At 46.6% G+C, this 18,864-nt stretch overlaps 4 non-coding genes across 4 annotated transcripts; 1 reads left to right on the forward strand and 3 right to left on the reverse strand.

Moving 5' to 3' along the window:
• Positions 1–493: 493 nt before the first annotated feature.
• On the reverse strand, positions 494–565 carry TRNAH-GUG (transfer RNA histidin (anticodon GUG)). Its single transcript has one exon. It is a non-coding gene; the product is annotated as a tRNA-His (tRNA).
• A 485-nt stretch (positions 566–1,050) lies between these two features.
• Positions 1,051–1,124, forward strand: TRNAN-GUU (transfer RNA asparagine (anticodon GUU)). The gene has a single exon. It is a non-coding gene; the product is annotated as a tRNA-Asn (tRNA).
• Positions 1,125–5,617: 4,493 nt separating this feature from the next.
• TRNAV-CAC (transfer RNA valine (anticodon CAC)) lies at positions 5,618–5,690 on the reverse strand. The gene has a single exon. It is a non-coding gene; the product is annotated as a tRNA-Val (tRNA).
• A 12,523-nt stretch (positions 5,691–18,213) lies between these two features.
• Positions 18,214–18,287, reverse strand: TRNAN-GUU (transfer RNA asparagine (anticodon GUU)). Its single transcript has one exon. It is a non-coding gene; the product is annotated as a tRNA-Asn (tRNA).
• Positions 18,288–18,864: the final 577 nt, after the last annotated feature.

Here is an 18,864-nt window from a genome sequence, read left to right on the forward strand (position 1 = left end):
CGAGTACTAGAGAGGGTGCTGTGATGACGACAAGGAGGACAACAGCCAAGGACTGAAAAAGTCCCCCGAAGCAGAGATTCCCAGGAGCCAAGGTTCGAGGCGCTCAGCGGGTCTATGGAGGGGCTGTCACTTACCCGATGGTCTTTGAGGATCCTTAAGGTTTTTTTGAGGAACACAGAGACGCCGTTTCCCAGCAACGCCGGCCCACGAGGCTCCTCGCTGGACAGCTGGGGACTCAAGGACTTGTCCTGGTTGGGAGCCGCGCTGAAGAGAAGCCATTTCGTTCAGGTGACTTGCGCTCAGAGTCAGAGCGGAGGAGGTCCCCGGGTTAAGGCCGAGTGGAGTTTTCCTTTCTTTCGGGTGAACGAAGACGACCTCCCGGCGCCCAGCGGCCAGCGGCAAGCAGGGCTCTCTGGCCCCCAGGTAAGGGGCGCAGCCGCGGCGGGCTTAAACCCGAAGCAAAAGGGGAGGGGCAGCGAGCGCCCGGGAGCACTGCCGTGACTCGGATTCGAACCGAGGTTGCTGCGGCCACAACGCAGAGTACTAACCACTATACGATCACGGCGCGCCACCCTCCCGGCGGCAAGCCTGGCCGTCGCTCTAGGACTCTTGACGCAATGTCGTTCCAGTTACTGCGCTGTTTTCTTTTCGGACAAACCGCAGGTACGGGCGCTGTGCTCTCTTCCCCGCCGGCTCTTCGCATTTTCCTTCCCTTCCCCTCAACTCTCCTACGCGATAAGGACAAAACAACCACAAAAACCATCCCCCGCTTTCCCTTGCCGCCTCTTGGCGTTTGCCCCCTTTTGACCGCCCGCACCTCCCCCGCTCTCCAGCTTCCCCCACACGGACGGCGGCCGAGTGGAGCGAGCGGAGGGCCAGCGGCGCCGAAGGGCGGGTGCCGGCGGACCAAACGCGAAGAACGGTCCCGGGAAGCCACCGGCCTTCAGCTCCCCTCGGGCCCCAGTCGCCTCAGACAGGAGGCGGGTGGCTCCCCCTGGCGTTGAGCGCGTGCTTGCTCTCTACTGGGGTGTGGGCGGGGGCTCCCCGAAGGTCTCTGTGGCGCAATCGGTTAGCGCGTTCGGCTGTTAACCGAAAGGTTGGTGGTTCGAGCCCACCCAGGGACGAGGTGGTTCTTTTTAGAAGGGACAAGACAGAGTGTCGTTTGGCACGTGCACAACAGGAGGACCGAAGCCAAGATCAGAAGGCCACCAGGGCTTCTGGAGGGGGAGAGCTCTGGAGGAAAGCAGGTCGCCGGGAATCCGGAAGTCCTCGAATGCCTTTTAACAGTGCAGTTTCTGCCACCGTGCGTTTGTGCCAGGATTTATTTAACCCTTTCCTTATACTCTTTACATTCGGTTGATTCTAGAGTTCTATGGTTACAAATACTGCTGTCGTCATCGTTCTCGTACTTGACGAGTATTTCTACAGGATAGAGTCCTGGAAGAGCAATTGCTCTAACACAGTGTTCCCATGGTTTTTATATGATCCGCTTCTGTCCCTTGTTGGCTTATTAGCTATAACTCTTTCTTTTGTTATTTCAGCCACTGCTTTAGGCTTCAGAGCCGCATACACCTGTAACTTACCAGCCTCCCTCCAAGGGATCTCCTACCTCTTCACGTTTCTCCCCTGCCCGCCTTTATGCTGTAGCTCTCGTGCGTTTTACTTTACTTTGCGTGTTAGAAACCCCCAAACCCATCCTTATTACTTTGGTTTCATCTGCCTCGTGTTTTTAAAGAGATTGAAATAATAAGAAAAAAAATCTCATCTATCTTCCCATGCGGTTACCATTCTGTTGTCCTTCATCCCTTTGGCTACACGCAGATTCCCATCTGGTATGGTTGTCCTTCTTCCCGGAGGACTCCTTTAACGTTTCTTGTAGTGTGGGTCTGCTGGTGATGTAGTCTTTCAACACTTCGATGTCTGTCAATGTCACTCACCTTCATTTTTGAAAAAAGCCTCTTTTGGAGGGGACATCCTCCTTGACTTTGAGGTTGCTCCAGTGCCTTCCCACACTCCTTCCCACCAGAAAACTGTAGGTACCATGCCTTTTTCCTCTGGCCGCTTTGAAGATTTTGTTTTCTTTTTCCATGGATTTGAGCAATATAATTAGGATGTGACTAGATTCGGTTTTCTTCATGTGTCTTGTGCTCATTCGTTGTGTTCATTTGGCTCCTTGGATTGGTGGGTTTATAATTTTTATTATGACTGGAAATTCTTCTGTCGTTGTTTCCTCAAAAATTGCTTCTTTCCCCCCAGTCTTTTCAGGGACTCCAATCATTCCTGTTTTTTCTTTTTTCCCCAATCGCTCATATCTTTTAAAGTTGCCCTATCATTCACTGATAGCCCTTTCCTTGCTGGAGCAGACGTCGCATGTGTTTTTTACACTCACCGATATCTCCTAAAGGTTCACTCCTCTTAACCTGTTCCAGCAGCCACTCTAGCTAATGCCTAAAAATGGGCAGCAGCACTATATTAAAGGTGTTTTATGATTTCTCTCCTAATTAGAAATGCTCTAGGCTAAGATGATAGATACATTAATTAACTCAATTTAGTATCATTGGGAGAACTTAAAGATCACAATAGATCTTAAAATTGCAAATGCCCCTGACACATAATGGAGAAATGCATGCTGGGATCATATATGATACCTAAAAAGGTTTACCCCCCAGAACTGTAAGAATAATTGAGTCACTATGATTTCCAGAATTGTAAGACTTAATCTCCATTAAAAATATCATATGATGTATTTATCTTACTGAAACACATAATTTCATATTGTATAAACTCTTAAATAGTATTGGATTAAACTGTGTTTGTTGGACCAGTAAAACCAGTATAGGAGATTTAGGCAGCTAAGGGTCACTGGGATTTTGAAGAGAAAATGAACGCAAGACTTGTATAAACTGGAATACTATCTACCAATATTTTCTACAGTATTCGAAAATCTAGAAGACAACATAGAGCAGTTTTTAGATCAAAATTATTAAACCAGTCTGATGCACACAAGGAGTCCTCTTTAGAAATACGACATGATATAAACATCTTCTATGCCATTATATATAAATTATTTAAATCCTTTAAAGTGTTTTAAAAGTACTCAAGACTCCACTTGATTTTTTTTTTCTTGTACCTGGCACCGACACCACTAACCGATCTACAGCTAAACTGTTTTTGTTTTTTGTTTTTGTTCTTTTCCCTGAGTTACAGATTCAGCAAGAAAGGAAGTGGGATGGGTGCCTGGCTGCCTCAGTTGGTAGAGCATGCATCTCTTGATCTCTGGATTGTGAGTTCCAGCTGACACACCTTGGGTGTAGTGATTACTTAAAAATAACATGAAAAGAAAGTAAGAAAGAAAAAAAGGAGAGAGATAAAGAAAGAGGGGAAGGAAGGCAGGAAGGGAAGGAGGGAGGGAGGAAGGAAGGGAGGAAGGAAAAAGGAAAAAAGAAAAGAAGGAAGAAGGGAGAAGGGAGAAAACCCCATCAATTGCATCAATAGCATCCTTGGACCCCCACTGGGGTCCTGGAAATAGAAGGTCAGGCACTTCCTCACTTTGGGGAGAGGCACAACTGAATACAAACTTCAAATTGCCTGTGTCGGCTTGGACTCAGACTGGAGCCAGGACCAGCTCAAGGCCAGGACAAGGTAAGACTAAGCACCCTCATCACAGGACAGCCACCTACCTGACAGCATCAACACAGACAACTCTGGAAAGCTCTTGAAAACTTCCCCCTTCCCGTTGAAGAATTTTCCACCTGCTGCCCTCATCCTCCCACCACAGGAAAGGATTCTTCACTTTTTGCTGGGCCAGGACCCTCTAAGATCCCTGCAGGGCACGGAGAGTCAGGAGGGCAGGAGCTAAGGGGGCAGCTGCACCTCCCTGAAGGGTCTCTCCTGGGGTGGGGGGTTCTAGAGCTCAGGCTGACCCTGGACCCACTGCCTACCAAAGCCACCAGAAGGAGTCCAGAGGGCAGGTGGTGCTGGGGGCATGACAACCTCAACGTGTTCCTACAAGCACAGGGCACACCTGGCCTGCACCATCTGGGAGAGGCAAGTAACACTCGGCCTGCCTGAAGCTTCTCTAACAGCCTGAAGGCAACAGGGGTCTGGTTCCTGAAGGGACAAGAGGGGCCTCCTCCAGAGGACAATGTCCTCCCCTGGCCTTGGAGGCAAGGTCCTGCAGAGGCTGGTTTTGACGGACATCGCCCAAGGAAAGGAGCAACAGTGGCCCAGCCAGTTACCTTGAGATGTCTGCAGGGTACTTTCAAACATTTATATGGAGAGAGAGAAAGTAAATGTGGGCAAATGCTAACTGGTGCACTTAGCTGAGGGATACAGGACGTGACCACTCCTGCAACTTGTTTTGTATGTTTCAAAGTGTTTGTTTGTTTGTTTGTTTGTTTGTTTGTTTTAAAGGAGTGATAAAGTCAAGTCCCAGGTTCTCTTTAGATGAAAACCCTTGAAGTGAGACTTTAGGTTTGTGAGGTGAATGGAGGTGAGCCGCTTGCCCTGGCTGCTCATCCCAGCAGCTCTCCTCTCCCAGCCAGGAGATCACAAGGACCCTGAGCCTGGACCTCTGGTATTTAGGGACTCAGTGTAGAGACACTTCTGCACATGCCCGTTGCTGTACACCACACTTACCGGGATGAAAAGGAAAATGCTAAGTAAGGTGACAGTGCCAAAAGGTCTCCCTGATTGGGAATGGAACCTGAGCCGCAGCGCTGAAGATCCAAATCGGATCACACAGATCACCAGGAGTCCACACAGGATCCCTGCTTTGGCCCTTGCAGGTGAAAACCCTGAAAATAAAGGTTAGATTTCCCAGACGGACGAGCAAAAGTGGGGGCGATTCCCAGCGGCCCAAGGCTCCCAGCCCTTGCCCCGCTGCTCATCACCTCTCCCAGCCTCAGAGGCGCTTTGGGCTCTGAGGTCTGGCCCCAAGGTAACTGGCCTGTGCGACGTTCTAGTCGAGCTTTAGCCCTGTGTGTGGCAGAGCCAAGGCCACGCTCTCTGTCCGAGCCTCGGTCTCCTGGTGAGTGCGGGGCGGACTTGGCTCGCCGCGGGTGGGGTCCCTCTACTTCGGGACCCGCCAGCTAGCTCAGGGGCTCTCCTGATGCTGGCACCTGCGGGCTCCCTAGGAGGAGCCTGAAACTCTTCCTCTACGAGTCCCAGGCGCAGTTGGTTTTCCTTTGCTCTGTGGGGCAAACGCACCCGTTGCGCCGGCGTGCTGGGGTCGGGAAAGCCACGTGTGCCCCACAGGGGAGCCTGGGTTGGTGTTCAGAGGCACGGGGCCCGTCCGCCCGGGCAGCGGATTGAGGTACCAGGGGAGCAGCTTAGGGGCTTTCTGGAGGTAGAGGAAACCTGAAGTGGGCCTGGTGCCGGGAGCCCTTGGGGGCCTGACGAACTGGCTGTGCGCTGCTCTCCGCTGAGACTCGCCGCGGACGAGCGAGGCCGGGCTGTGAAGTGCCGAGCAGGCTTTCAGGAAGCAAGGCAACTGCAGTCTTGCTTTGTGTTTGCTTTTCTGAATGGAAAACGGGGCTGCGCCCGCCTCGGCCGCCTCGGCTCAAAGGCTCCTCCTTTCTGTTTTCACCAACAATAGAAGTGGGGGCAAAAGGGAAGCTGTTTCCGCCCGGTTTCGAACCGGGGACCTTTCGCGTGTGAGGCGAACGTGATAACCACTACACTACGGAAACGGGACGGGTGGCGGGCCTCGGGCCGGAACCCTGAACACCTTCGGTCGTGCCACCAACTTCTTTCCAAGCGCGAAAGGCCCCTGGGAGCCCCCGCGACGCCTCAGGGAAAGGGACCGCAGCCCCCGCGCGGCGCCGGCTTCGGCTTCCGCGTCTCCCCCCAGGAGGCGAAGACCCGGGGGCCCTCGGCAGTCTGGCTCCGGGATCCGCACCGAGCGCACGGGTTCCAGCTCCGGAACGACGGCCCCGGTGCAGAAGGCGCCCCGCCGACTCCCCAGCTCCCGGAGGCGGCCGGTCGGGGGCGTCTGAGCCCCCAGGCGCCCCCGCCGCCCGGCCGTGGGGTCACCCGCTCTCCCGGGCTGTCGGCGGCCCCTTTCACCGCGGGCGCGGTCGGTGCTCTCGGCTCGTGGCCGCGGCTCGGCGCCGGGAATCGTCCCAGGAACCGGAGGACGCGCCCTCCCCGGCCTCCCGCCTGCCCCGCGGCGCCTCACCCGCGCGCTCTTCCTTCGCGGGCGCTTGGGCTCTGCGCTTCTCCGCCGTCCTCTCGGCAGAGGGGCGTCTCTTTGGTATCCTCCGGGCAAAAGCGGTCCCTCCGGTTCCTGCCTGGGCTGCTCTCAAGCCACCGACAAGAGGCCTGTGGCCGTGACCATCGAACAGTGTCCAGTGAAATCCAGGCCATGGAACGGCGGGATGAAAAGGAAGCGCAAGAAACCGTTCTTAGTGGCACAGACCCCAAGAGTGACAGAGCCATGACTGGGGAGGGAAGGTCTATCCTTACCTGGCGTTTATCAGTGATTCCTGGGTGGGCTGCCTTGGAGCCTCTGTGTGGCTCCGCAGCCAGACCCGAATAGGCTGGTGGGGACACTTGGTGTGACCCCAGCCACATTCACAGAGGCTTTAGTATTTGGAACAAAGTGAAGACGAAAAGTCTAGAAAAATAGATTTTTAAAGTTGTTTTCCCTCTCCCTCCCCCATTCGAATGAGTATGAGGTTACTGTGTGATACTGAGACTGCAGTGTAATTAAAGCACAACTACTTTCCTGATATTTGGCAGTTTCTCGAAAATGTAAAAAATATACCTACCCTGTTCCTAGTAATATTGCTATTTACTTCCTGAGAACAATGAATGCCTACATCCCAAAGAGGCTTCTACACAAACGATGGTGCAATGTCATTTATACTAGGCAAAGCTGGATAAGACCCACATGTCCATCAACACATGTCTATACCCAAACCCTTGTATACTTTTAGAATGGATCAGTACTGCGCAGTAAAAACATCTAAACTATGGATAAGGCAATAACGCGGACAACCCCCTCCAAAAGTGTGTTCAGCAAAAGATGACCACCATAAAGACATTTCTGAACACCTAAAACATATGCATTTAAACGTACCTATCTGATACTCCTGTGTGATCCCATTCCCAGGAAGGATCCGCGGAGAAGAGCGGTTCCCCCTTTGAAATATTTTGCCAAGAAACTTCCTGGGTTGATGGAAATACATGGGTCTGTCTGATAGTCACAAGGGTTTAGACCTTTATCACATTTCACTGTCTACTTTCTATTTTTACAACCTTAACATCCAACATGAAGTTAATTAACAGTGTCTTTGAGTGACAGATTAGACCAGATGGACATAACAGATAGATATATACAGCATCGATAAAGAAAGTTAATTATTTTTTAAAACCTGAGAATTCCCAAAAGGTTGACTCATTTTAGTTCTAGTTAATATTAATTCAATAAATACTACACTAAATATTTAGTTCAATATTTGTTTCATATGGACACAAATAAGTTACTTTCATGTATTCTCTAAAATCTATGCAAAAGACTGATACATTAGAACCTCTTACATTTCCTAGACAATGCTAGAACTCTGGAACATCTCATTTCCATTTACTCACCTCATTTTTGAGTGTTTCACATTAATTTTCTTTCAACATACACTTTGAATTCATAAACATTATTATTATTGTTGTTTGTATAGTGAGATTTATTTGACTTTTAGTCACATGTTTAACCTATCCACCCACTGCTCTTCATTCCTACCTTCATTTTCCACATTTCCCTTGTGGCCGTTTAGCATCTGCCTGAAGAGTTACCTTTTGCATTTCCTGTAGTTAGTGTCAGCTGCTTATGTGGTAAGGTCTTCACTTCCTCTTGAAAGATACTCAGCCAGGGATTAGCAGCACCAATAGGCTGGAAATGATCTTGCTCTAGCCCTTCCCTGAGGTCTTCTTTTTCATTGTTTTTGCTGAGAATTCAGCTCCCAATCTTTGGAAGATGAAATGGGAATTCGCCCCCTTTCCCCAATCCGGGTGCTGCTATGATTGTTTTCCTTTGTCTTTGGTGTTCAGAAGTTTGGGGGTGTGATTTTCTTGTCCTCATCTGGCTTGTAGTTCATTGATCTTCTTGCACATGTGGTTGGATAGATCACCACGATTTTTCCGTAATTGTCCATATTATCTTTCAATATAGTTTCTGCCCCACTTTCTGGCTCCTCCAACCTCTGAGACTTTAATTATACATGTGTTAGGCCTTCAGGACAAGGCCCATATCTTTGTAACACTCTTTTTTCTCAATTTCTCTTGCTTTTAGCTCTCTATGCTTAAGTCTGGAGAGTTTTTTTCTACTTACAGATTTCCAGGTTAATAATCTCTCTTCCAAACTGCTATGACTTTTTAAAAAAATGTCAGCTATTACATCTTTTATTTCTGTTATTTTCATCTGATTTTTAAAATTGATTCTATTTCTCTGATGAAAATTTTTATCTTGTCATCTACTTTCTGGACAGCTGAATCATACCACTTTATCTTTTTAAAAAATTGGAAGTAACTTTTAAATATTTTAAGTAACCTCTACACCCAATGTGGGGCTTGAACTCACAAGCCCAAGATCAAGAGTCATATGCTCTACCATCTGAGCCGGCCAGGTGCCCCTAAGACCTACCACTTTAAGTTCCTATCTGATAACTCAGTATCTCCATCACCCATGAGTCAATTTCCATGGTTTGCTTTCTTCCCCCTCTTGTTTCTCCTCCCTTACAATCCTAGAATATTGTGATTGAATGATGACCCTGTTGTGTGAAGAATGATAGCCTGTTTGGACGATGTCGTCTTTCTCTGAAGATTATTCACCCTCTCCCCCAGCAGGCAGCAGAGGACCGGATCACCTCCAATCCTTCACGACGCTGATTTGCAGCTTGTTTGCACTCATGGGAAGCCTCAGTCTACAGCTAGTTTGCTCAGGCTGCTGTGCTGTGGACGGCTAGGGCTCCCACCTGAGACCTTGGCATGTTTCCTCAGGCCCCTCCTCTTCGATGAACCCTGAACTTCAGTCTGTATCTCCTTAGCCCCATGGTAGTGCTGAAAATTCCACTCTCTTTCAGCTACACTCTGCTTGCCTTCATAGCCTCTTACGTGCACATAGCTTAATTTGCAAATGTATCGAGGGGGAAGTTCTGTCCCAAGCATCCAGCTCATTCAACCCACTCCAGGATCTTGGCTCCTCAAGTCTGAATCCTTGGACAGCTCCACATGTCCTACCTCCTTCTCCTCTTTCTCTGTCCAGATCTATGAAATTCCTTAATGTGTGGCTGTTTTCTCTGGCTCTTAGTAGCTGCCCTCTCTCCAGTTTCTCAATCTCTTGTTCCTGCCAAGAACTGGCAAATGCCCTGAGGGGGAAAAGCTAGAAAATTAGTTTTATTCCATTGAGTTTCTCTTCCGTCTTCTCTCTCTCTTTTTTTTTTTTAAAGATTTATTTATTTGAGGGAGCGAGAATGAGAGAGAGGGAGTACATGAGAGGGGGGAGGGTTAGAGGGAGAAGCAGGCTCCTTGCTGAGCAGGGAGCCCGATGCGGGACTCGATCCCGGGACTCCAGGATCATGACCTGAGCCGAAGGCAGTCGCTTAACCAACTGAGCCACCCAGGCGCCCCCCGTCTTCTCTTCTTTCTCTTCTCTGGAACTGAACTGATAGTTCTCCAAAGACTTCAGACAGAATTCCTTCCGTTCAGACTTTCTTTCTTTTCAGGGTGAATGCTGGTTTGCTACAAATACCCCACCATCACTGAAAGATGAAATCTACAACTTCCAGATAAATTATATTTACTCCTTTTTTTCCTTAAAGGGATCACTGGTGCATACTTGAAGTTTTCTTAGAATACTTGGGATAAGTCTGACTGGATAGTAAAAGCTCTTGCTAGAAGCATGTGCAATAGACTGTCTACCACGAGCAGAACAATCATCATGCCTGTCCAAGGTGCAAGGATTTGATGAAGCTGGAACCGGTTCCCTGCTGCGCTATCTCCACTCAGTTAAATCACTATCAAAATTACCAAGTAACCAGTTTTCCAGGTGCTGGTCACTAATATGGCGGAGAAGAGGCCAAGCAAACCATTTAACACTCCTTTATTCTGAGGAATGTCGAAGGTCAGCAGTGGTACAGTTAGAAGTGGAAACCAAAGTCTTAATGACCATACTACTAGCAGCTTTCTCAGAGCTTCACTGTGTGAGCGGCACACAGTTCCTCGGTGCTGTACCGTGTGTAGCGTATCTAGTGCACGTAACGACCCTGAGAGTGTGTAGGTCATGACCACCCTTGTTGCAGACGAGAACACTAGGGCACTGAAAGGCTGAGCTGACTTTCCCCGGGCCCGAGCCCGGTGATGGTGAGAGCCAGCACTCAGAGCCAGGCCGTCTCCCTCCAGAGCCCCTGTGCCTGGCCATCATGCCAATGCTCACTGAGAAGACTTCACCGAAATGTGCCTCCCCTCCTTCTTGCTCAACCTCCCCCATCTGGGGGAAAGAAAAAGAGAAGATTCAAAGTAAAGCCTACAAAACACTGAGGACTAATTGATGAAATAAAGAAGAAAGAGCACACAGAACGATTTAGTCTTCCCCAGAAACACACTCCGAGGTCCCAGGGATGATGTAATCACATCATCAGAAGTGTTTATGAAATCTTGATTCTCCTTAATGGTCCGAACAAGGAAGTTCCCTAGAGAGGTTCGCCAAAAAAAAAAAAAAAAAAAAAAAAAAGGTTCACTGTGCCTTTTGTGTTCAAAGTGCAGAGAGACCGCTGAGCATTCTTGCCTACCTGACTTAGGGCAAAAGGGAGTGCTCCTGGAGTGACAAGGAAAAGGGAGGCTAGCCCATAATAATGAGACAGAGTCATCCTTTTCAAAGTTCATTAGTGAACACAGCACTTCCATATTTGGCCACATCCATTTACCTTTATCATCGATTAGCTAATATTTTCCATACTTTGATTTACATCTTTTACATAGACAATTTATTTTTAAAGTTAACTGTATATCAGCATCACAACTGAAATACCAGTAGGAACTGCCACAAACAGGATGTAAGTCTAAAATCACATGAAAGGAAAAAATCGTGTTGTTATAGTTTGTAACAGAAGTAATAAGCGAGCCCAGGAGCCTCCACAAGCATTCCCTTGAGGTATGGGCAGGAGCAGCCTTTAGAGTAACCTAGAGCGACGCTGGGGCTGGACTGATCAATGCAAGACCCTGGACATGCCTGGTTTACCACTGCCCTGCAGTAGCCAGGGCATGGAATGGTTCCTCTCTACCAGCCCAGAGAAAACAGGAAAGTCCTCCTCTCCATTATAGCTCAGGGAAAGCGGAGAGATCATACAGACACAGGAGCTGCTGGTCCTAGGGATGTCCTAGATGCACTAAAATGAATCTAATGCTAAAGGAGAAGTCAGGACCTTGACATAAACAAATCTTATGTGTAACTGACATGCCAGATGAATGAGCCAGATGTGCAGTTTCAAATGCGGAGGCCCCTGGACTCCTACAGCAATTGAGGGCTTGAAATGTGGCTAGTGCTGAGAAACTGAATTTTCAAATTTGTTTTTTTTTTACTTCATAATTAAGTTTAAATAGCTACATGTGGCCAGTGGCTACAGTATAGGGCAGCACAGGTTAGAGAATAACCATCATACCATAAAATCATCTGCTTTATTTCTCTGTAGCAGTAGACAGATTAATGACGCCTCACTTTTAATAACAATTCTTTTTTTTTTCTTTAAAGATCTATTTGAGAGAGAGAGACAGTGCACACACAGGAGCAAGTGTGGGGTGGGGGGCGAGGGAGAGGGAAGGAGAGTCTGTGCAGAGTGCAGAGCCCAACAGTTCACGACCCTGAGATTATGACCTGAGCCTAAACCAAGAGTCTGATGCTTAACCCACTGTGCCACCCGGGTGGCGGCCCCAACAACAATTCTGAATGGCTTTCTTCAGCTGCCTAGATACAGCTGAATGTCAGTTCAACTCCAGGGGCCATCTCCCCTGCTGCCTCTGCTTCCTCATCAGATCCACACACTTTCCCCAAGCAAAGGAACAAATGGGAGCCTCAGCCAGTCCTGCTCTCTCACAGGTGGGGTCTCGGTCCCTTGGATGGTCATGGGGCTCTACCCAGGTGGTGGCTTCACGCCGTTCCCCACAGGTTTGACTGATGTTGCTGAAGCACTGTTGTACAACCAGTGTTGTACACTGCAGAAGTTTCCTTGTTTTTGAAAGTTCCTGGGACAAGAGCATGACTCCAGGCTCTGGTTGCAGGAGGTCACACAGAGCCATGCAATCTCTGTGTGGATTAGGTGATGCAGGAGTAAAAGAGTCATGTCAGCCACTGTGGGTCTCTGGTAGAATTTTTGTCCCATCCCCAAGACACTGCATTTGATTCCCAAGAGCCGCGTTTTTTTTTTTTTTTAAAGATTTTATTTATTTATTTGAGAGAGAGAATGAGATAGAGAGCATGAGAGGGGGGAGAGTCAGAGAGAGAGGCAGACTCCCCGCTGAGCAGGGAGCCCAACGCGGGACTCCAGGATCATGACCTGAGCCGAAGGCAGTTGCTTAACCAACTGAGCCACCCAGGCGCCCCCAAGAGCCGCGTTTTTACTGAATTTTGCAAAGCTAATTTCTCTATAGCACAGACAAGACTGCGGAACAAGAATGGAAGTCACAGAAGCAATGGCTTTAGTGGTCATTAAAGAGTAAAGACAAAGTTCTGAGGTAGGACTTAAATGGTGATGGCGAGGTTCTGACCTTCCATGGGAGCCAGAAGGCCATGCCCAGCAAAGCTCTGGCACCTTTGGGGCTTTGACTCTGGATACCAATACCTTTCATTCCCCAAGTCTGTCCCAGAGAGTGAAAGAGCATCCTAGACAAAGCGAAAACACAACAGGTCTCCCAGATCCACCAGAAGCTGAGGGTGGGACACAAAGGACCAGAATGGAGAGTGACACAGAGAAAATGACAACGGGTGTGTTGACCATACGATAACTGGGAATTGGCTTTATTTAAGACTAGAAAGGACCTGTCTTCGGATGTTCCAAGGGCTACATTTTCCATAGAAGCTTCTCCACCCCTGAACATATTTCAAAGCTAGCTATGATGTGTATACAGAGGTTAATATGAAAACTTTATTTCAATATCAGTAGTAAAGAGACTTTGGATGAGTTATCTCACTCAAGTCGACTTATAGAAATGCAAACAGTTATAAGAATGTTGTCACTAAACAAAGAGAAAAACAGGATTTAGAAAAGAGACAGAAACAAGAGGAGAAAGAAAAAACCCACAGAAGGCTTGGGAATATTTTGTTTTTGTTTTCCTTTCCTTGGTAAACGGATGAGCTGAAAGCCCGCAAACTGCTAGTCTAGACAGTTCATTCTGGTGAAGCTGCCTAACTCATCAGGTCAATATTTTTGGCTATTTGTGAATGCTCCCAGAAGTTCTTGAAAGTATAGTTGTGGGGTGAATGTGGTGACTCCCTGCCCCGCCCACCCAACTTTCTGTAATACCTGCCAGGGTCCTTCCCTTGGCCTCTCTTAATGAAGCCTAACTGAACTACTTTCTCCATCAGGATTTCTCAACTTCACCACCACCCCTGTTGAGTCGTAATTATTCTGAAAAGAGCCGACTTTGTTCTCTGCTTGACACACCTTTAACAGCTGGATGTCAGCTTAAGGTAATGGCTGTGAGCAATACAGAAGTAATTAGACAGCAGATAGCAGAGGAAAGCCAAAAATCCGAGGAGAGCAAAAAACACCACAACAAATAGTTTCAACTTACTTTGCCCACTTGCCTCCACCAAACCAGAAGAAGTATCAATTTCACTTTAGCATAGCCAAGTGGCTTTAAACGTTTTCAAACCAAGGCCTACTAAATATAAAGTACAAAACGTGTACCACTAAAAAACCGTTACCAATGTAAGCCAACCTGAACAAGCACTGAGGTAGTACCAACTAAAGTATGGAACTTTAACAGACCACAGAAATCTTCCTCATGCCTTTTCCCACCCAAGAGCTCACAGAGTCATCTCCATCCCAAACCCCCACACCACACTGCCCCCCACTTCTATCAATATATGTTAATTTTTCTTGGCCTTTGCTTTCACAGACATTGAATCAGAAAGCATATACTGTTTTTTGGGGGTGGGGAGAGAGGCATTGGTCTGACTTCTTTCATTCAACATCATGTCTGAAATTTATCCATGTTTTCCATGTAGTTCTTGTTTCCATATTCCTTGTATGAATTATGTCTCAATATATTTATTCTGCTCTTGCCCATGTGAGTTGGTTCCAGTTTAGGATATTATGGATTTACATGAACATTCTTTTATATGTCTTTTAGTGGACATATACATTTCTCTAGGACAGCCCGTTTTAGTGGAAATATAATGCCAGTCACATATAATTCTAATTTTTCTAATAGATACATTTTTAAACGATTTTATTTATTTATTTGGGAGAAGGAGAGCTAGAGAGCACAAGTGGGGAGAAGGAGAAGCAGGCTCTGACGTGGGGCTCGGTCCCAGGACCCTGGGATCATGACCTGAGCTGAAGGCAGCCACTAAAACCACTGAGCCACCCAGGCACTCCATAGTAGATACATTTTAAAAAGGTAAAATGAAAAAGATGAAATCTATTTTAATATTGCACTAGACCTACTATATCAAAACTATTGTCATTGCAACATGTGATACTAACAACGTTTCAGGTGTTCAGTAGCTGCATGTGGCTTGAACTTTCATATTGCACAGCACAGGACTAAGGTATGTAGCTGAAAGTCGAATTTCTGGGCCACAGTATATAACCACGAATGCATGACCCTTAGTTGACACTGCCAATTTTTTTTTTCCCAACAGTTTTGGAATTTATTTGTACTCTTTCCAGAATTAAGAGATTCCAGTGCTCCTCATCCTGTCAGCATTTGGGATTGTCAGTCTTTTAAAAAAATTTTTAAGTCAGCTTTATAGAGATGTAATTTACATACAGTAAAATTCAAGAACATTAGATCATGCTAAATTCTTTTCAATGATATCATTTCTTCGCAAAGCTGGATTTGGGTGGTTGCTGTGATAAAAAGCAAGCACCGTGCAAACAACAACAACAACAGCAACAACAACGTGTGACAAGGAATGAAGTTTGAGAAGGTCTCAGAAGCCGTGCAGTGCACAACACCAAGGTGTAAGATTTTGGAATGTCAGAACACTGAAAACAACAAATTACTCTGTTAAATTTTTGCAGCGAGTCAAGAGAACCTGTAAGAATATCCACAGCACCACCCACATACCCACAATATACAGAAATATATATGTGAGCCCAGCAAACAATAGCATTCCCCAAGTAAATACCAGAAAATACCGACCAGAATCCTCAGGACAACAGGCAATCAAAAAGTCTCACAGGCTAGATTAGTTGTCATCTGTGACCTACCAGGGACTAGAGATCCCTGTCAACTACCACTCATCAGAGATTAGCCCCAGGAATTTACTTCATAAAATTAAACCACAATCACACACTGATGGCCGCTGATAGGAGAAAATAATGATGCACAATGAGAGCGAGAGAGAGAGAGAGAGAGAGAGAGAGGAGTTTTCCAATCACCCCACTTAGTATGGAAAAGGCAAAGATCTTTGCTCACTTTCTGCTCATGAGATTCAACGGAAGAACTGAGCCAATAGCACTTAATGGTCCAGGTGTGCAGGAAGAGCCGGTCAAGGGCAGGATTCTATTGGCTCCAATGATAGGTCTCAGATAGGCTAATTTTTATGGACATAGCAAAAAACCAAAAACTGTCAAGGAATACTCTAGAGACAGTTATCTGCATGCCAGCTCACCATTGCATAGCAAGGAGAACAGGCATTAGAGATTGTTTTCATCGAATAAAAGCAAAACCAACATTTATTTTTTAAAGTTTTATTTATTTAAGCAATCTCTACAGCCAACATGGGGCTCAAACTCACGATCCAGAGAGCAAGAGTCGAAGGCTCTTTCAACTGAGCCAGCGAGGTGCCCCCAAATTTATTTTTAAAAAGAGGAAAAGCCATCTGGAGCCAGAGAGACTTTTCTCCCCTTGGATAAGCTACTTGGCAGGAAGCAAAGCCATCACTCTGAGCAGTCTGCCCTAAACTTAGCTGACTACAGAAAACAATGACAGTGATTGGAGGACTCTGTATTCAATGACTACATCCTGAAAGGTTAGCCGTCCAACATATGCAACAGAATGTTTCTGTGTAATGTTCACGATGTCCCTGTGTTGTACCTGCCCTTTAGTTAAGTCAGGAGGGCAGCATTTCCCTTATCAGAATATAATAGGGGCGCCTGGGTGGCTCATTCCTTAAGCGTCTGCCTTCGGCTCAGGTCATGATCCCAGAGTCCTGGGATCGAGCCAGAGTCCTGGAATCGAGCCCTGCATCGGGCTCCCTCCTCGGCGGGAAGCCTGCTTGTGTTCCCTCTCTCGCTGTGTCTCTCTCTGTCAAATAGATAGATAAAAGCTTAAAAAAAAAAAAAAAAGATCATAGAGATTCAGAAAGATTGTTGTCTTGGCAAAGAAACGAAGAAAGGGACATGGACAGGCTGGGAAATAAATTGGAATGTAATTTTTAGGCACTGCTTCTGTGGAAGGCAAATTTGCAGGATTTCTTAAAATTAGAATCCTGGGAATACTATAATATAGTAGTTGCACTTCCAGTTCTGTACACTATAGAAATACCTGCACAGGTGGCGAAAGGTATGTGTACAAGAATGATGGTTGCAGCCTATTCAGAATCATAAAACCATATAACCGACTTAATTGCAAAAGCCATATGAAAGCAGTTAAATAAATAGTACACATACTATAGAAGAAATGCCTCTGTCAAAAAAATGCAAAGGATAATTATGATGAGGATTCCACTGATCAGGACATTATTGATAGAGCAATTACCAAATCCAGGCACTTCCTGGGTACAGGTTACCCCTGTTGGCCTCATGCTACAGATGAAAAAACTGAGGCACATCAACACCAAATGTTGGTGAAGATGTGGAGCAACAGGAACTCTCCTTTATTGCTGGTGGGAATGCAAAATGGTACAGGCACTTTGGAAGACAGTTTGGCACTTTCTTACAAAACTAAAAATATTTTCTTAATATAGGAGTCAACAATCAGGCTCCCTGCTATTAGCCAGAGGAGTTGAAAGTTTCACCCACACAAAAACCTGCCCACCCATGCCTATAGCAGCTTTACTCACAATTGCCAAAACTTAGAAGCAACCAAGATGTCCTTTAGTAGGTGAAGGGATAAATGAACTGTGATACATACAGACAAGGAAGTAATACTCAACACTCAAAAGAAATGAGCTGCCAATCCTTGAAAAGACATCAAAGAATCTTAAATGTGTGAATCTTAAATGTGTATTACTACGTGAAAGAAGCTGATTTGAAAAGGCTACACTGCATGATTCCAACTATATGACATTCTGGAAAAGGCAAAACTGGGGAAACAGTAAAAGGATCAGTGGTTGCCAGAAAGGGGGCACAGAGGTTTTTTCGGGTAGTGAAAATACTTTGTGTGATACTCTAATGGTGGATACTTTCATGATACATTTGTCCAAACCCACAGAAGGTAGAACACCAAGAGTGAACCCCAAGGTAAACTATGGCCTTTGGGTGATTCTGATGTGCTAATGTAGGTTCATCAGTTGTAACAAATGCAGCACTCCAGTGGGGGATGTTGACAATGAGGGAGGCAATTCATGTGGGGGTGGAGGGCAGGAAGTATGTATGGGAAATCTCTGTACCCTCCCCTCGACTTGCTGTGAACCTAAAACTGCTCTAAAAAATAATAAAGTCTTAATTTAAAAAAAAGTAAGCACCCTTAAGAACAATCTTCCCAAGGAATTTTGAACAATGAATGCAAACAAATTTAGACTTTTTAAAAAATTGAGTCACAAAAGTTTAACTTATTCATCCAATCTTTAAGAGCAGAATAAAAAACTTTACCCCACCAGAACATGGGTATTTATTTTTGTCTGAGTTCCTGTTTAGGGGTATAAAGCTGATAGGTGAGCAGATATTCTAAGAGAATGAAGTTGGGGGGGTGGGGGGGGTGGATCTTATTTAAGAGTTAGCTGATGTGAGGTCGTAGGACCTAGAATCCAGTAACATAGATTTTATGTGAGAAAATCTGCAGGTGATAAACAGCAGGAAACAGGCGGAATTGAGTTAAAAGCCAGGCACACGTCCCTGGGTGGGCTCGAACCACCAACCTTTCGGTTAACAGCCGAACGCGCTAACCGATTGCGCCACAGAGACTTGACGTTGCAGTTCCCCCGATTTCATAGGCAGTTGGAACTTGCACCCCAGGATTTATTGCTGTCCATTCTGCAGGAAAACCGCAATTTTTATAGCTTTGCAGAACAGAGATAGATCATGTTGTTTGTCTCATTTGAAACTGGGGCATTGGGTGATTCCGAAACTCTAAGGGCAGCGGAACAGCCTTGCCACACTTTGCTCCTGACCTGCCTCATCGCCAGCACCTGCATAGACCCCGGGGCCGCAATTCCCCGGACCTGACCTCCGTGGGGTCTTTGGGAAGCTGAAGGCCTGTTGTGCTCCGGTGGTGGCTCTTTGCATTGCTCCACCTTCACCCAAAGGAGAGTCTGCCTGCCCTTCCCCAAGAGGCCTAGGGGGACGGTGTGTTGTTTGGTTTCCCGTGTCTAACACCGGACTCCAGGAAGGCAGGGATCATGGTGTCTCCTCCCAGAGAACAGGGTCTGAAGCACTGTTAAGACTTGTTAAATACATTGTTGTTTAGCTTCTAGTCCCGCAAAGAACCCTGAGAATGGAAATAATGAAGTTTTTCAAAGCAGAAAGTTCTTTGTATAAAGCC

The sequence above is a fragment of the Mirounga angustirostris genome, unplaced genomic scaffold, assembly GCF_029215605.1.
Source record: "Mirounga angustirostris isolate CCGP_5_RB_7025 unplaced genomic scaffold, mMirAng1.0.hap1 SCAF_4, whole genome shotgun sequence".
In the NCBI taxonomy this organism is placed as follows: Eukaryota; Metazoa; Chordata; class Mammalia; order Carnivora; family Phocidae; genus Mirounga; species Mirounga angustirostris.